At 49.3% G+C, this 2,500-nt stretch overlaps 1 long non-coding RNA gene and 2 other non-coding genes across 4 annotated transcripts in view; 2 read left to right on the top strand and 1 right to left on the bottom strand.

Moving 5' to 3' along the window:
• LOC142985801 (uncharacterized) overlaps nt 1–2,500 on the bottom strand; it is a 113,860-nt gene that overhangs the window by 29,853 nt on the left and 81,507 nt on the right. The window lies entirely within an intron of this gene.
• Nucleotides 85–1,986, top strand: LOC142986059 (small subunit ribosomal RNA). The gene has a single exon (XR_012960305.1). It is a non-coding gene; the product is annotated as a small subunit ribosomal RNA (ribosomal RNA).
• The window catches only part of LOC142986042 (5.8S ribosomal RNA), a 157-nt gene continuing 92 nt past the window's right edge, over nt 2,436–2,500 (top strand). The window contains exon 1 of the ribosomal RNA XR_012960288.1: nt 2,436–2,500. This exon is cut by the window's right edge and continues 92 nt beyond it. This is a non-coding gene — a ribosomal RNA (5.8S ribosomal RNA).

Genomic DNA, 2,500 nt, shown 5'->3' with positions numbered 1-2,500 from the left:
CCGTAACGCGTCGGCGTGATCTAGGATCGTCGACGCGCGGGATCGACGGAGTGCGCGCTACGAGCGCGTGTTCTATTCGATAGCTCCCTGGTTGATCCTGCCAGTAGTTATATGCTTGTCTCAAAGATTAAGCCATGCATGTCTCAGTGCAAGCCGTATTAAGGCGATACCGCGAATGGCTCAATATATCAGTTTTGGTTCCTTAGATCTTACTCAGTTACTTGGATAACTGTGGTAATTCTAGAGCTAATACATGCAATCAGAACTCTGACCAGTGATGGGATGAGTGCTTTTATTAGATCAAAACCAATCGACGGAGGGCCCCGCGTCTGAAGTCGTTAATTTTGATGAATCTGGATAACTTTTGCCGATCGCATGGTCCAGTACCGGCGACGCATCTTTCAAATGTCTGCCTTATCAACTTTCGATGGTAGTTTCTGCGACTACCATGGTTGTCACGGGTAACGGGGAATCAGGGTTCGATTCCGGAGAGGGAGCCTGAGAAACGGCTACCACATCCAAGGAAGGCAGCAGGCGCGCAAATTACCCACTCCCGGCACGGGGAGGTAGTGACGAAAAATAACGATACGGGACTCTTACGAGGCCTCGTAATCGGAATGAGTACACTTTAAATATTTTAACGAGGAACAATTGGAGGGCAAGTCTGGTGCCAGCAGCCGCGGTAATTCCAGCTCCAATAGCGTATACTAAAATTGTTGCGGTTAAAAAGCTCGTAGTTGCATTTGTGCGCCGCGCTGTCGGTGCACCGCATCCGCGGTGATACTGACACGTCTGCGGAGCATATCGTCGGTGAGCCGGCGGTAATACGCCGGTTCAATATCAAAATCCTATCGCGGTGCTCTTCGGTGAGTGTCGAGGTGGGCCGACAATTTTACTTTGAACAAATTAGAGTGCTCAAAGCGGGCTCAAAATGCTGCTTGAATATTTCGTGCATGGAATAATAGAATATGATCTCGGTTCTATTTTGTTGGTTTTCAGAACTCCGAGGTAATGATTAATAGGGATAACTGGGGGCATTCGTATTGCGACGTTAGAGGTGAAATTCTTGGATCGTCGCAAGACGAACATCAGCGAAAGCATTTGCCAAAGGTGTTTTCATCAATCAAGAACGAAAGTTAGAGGTTCGAAGGCGATTAGATACCGCCCTAGTTCTAACCGTAAATATGTCATCTAGCGATCCGCCGACGTTACTACAATGGCTCGGCGGGCAGCTTCCGGGAAACCAAAGATTTTGGACTCCGGGGGGAGTATGGTTGCAAAGCTGAAACTTAAAGGAATTGACGGAAGGGCACCACCAGGAGTGGAGCCTGCGGCTTAATTTGACTCAACACGGGAAATCTCACCAGGCCCGGACACCGGAAGGATTGACAGATTAACAGCTCTTTCTTGATTCGGTGGGTGGTGGTGCATGGCCGTTCTTAGTTGGTGGAGCGATTTGTCTGGTTAATTCCGGTAACGAACGAGACTCTAGCCTGCTAAATAGGCGTCGTCATTTAGGTGTGCGTGGCTCCGTCACGCAACTCACTGGCGACGTATTAAAATTCTTCTTAGAGGGACCGGCGGCTTCGAGCCGCACGAGATTGAGCAATAACAGGTCTGTGATGCCCTTAGATGTCCTGGGCCGCACGCGCGCTACACTGAAGGAATCAGCATGTTCTCCCTGGCCTAGAGGCCCGGGCAACCCGCTGAAACTCCTTCGTGCTGGGGATTGGGGTTTGCAATTATCCCCCATAAACGAGGAATTCCTAGTAAGCGCGAGTCATAAGCTCGCGTTGATTACGTCCCTGCCCTTTGTACACACCGCCCGTCGCTACTACCGATTGAATGATTTAGTGAGGTCTTCGGACCGACACGCGGTGGCTTCACGGCCGTCGGCGTTGCTGGGAAGTTGACCAAACTTGATCATTTAGAGGAAGTAAAAGTCGTAACAAGGTTTCCGTAGGGGAACCTGCGGAAGGATCATTAACGTGTTGTCGTTGTTGTCGTCGCGCTGTTTTTGTTGTCGTTGTGCACACACACACACGATGAACGATGATGGACGATGATGGTGATGATAATATTTATATATCCTAAACACCCAAAACTCAAAAAAAAGAGACTCTGTTCGACGGTGGGTGGCGCATCTCGCGCCGCCACCCGACGAACGTATCTCGCGTCGCGCTCGTCGTAACTTCAACGTAGACTGGTATACAAATCCGCTACCACGAGTTGATACCTCGACGAGAGCGCTCGTCAATCGAACGCACATAACGAGAACACGCGAGAGCGTCATTGTTGCGGTAGGCGCGCTTGTATCGCGTGTCGTGTATCGTTATACCACAAACATAATATACATAATATATGTATGTAACATTTGTAACTTGTAACATTTAACACACACAATATTATCCATGCGGTAATGGTGTAAAAACTATTACCCTGGACGGTGGATCACTTGGCTCGCGGGTCGATGAAGAACGCAGTTAACTGCGCGTCATAG

This window comes from Anticarsia gemmatalis, chromosome W (genome assembly GCF_050436995.1).
Source record: "Anticarsia gemmatalis isolate Benzon Research Colony breed Stoneville strain chromosome W, ilAntGemm2 primary, whole genome shotgun sequence".
Lineage (NCBI taxonomy): Eukaryota > Metazoa > Arthropoda > Insecta > Lepidoptera > Erebidae > Anticarsia > Anticarsia gemmatalis.
Note: the sequence above shows the minus strand (reverse complement) of the source record. Positions and strands in the feature narration are given on the sequence as shown.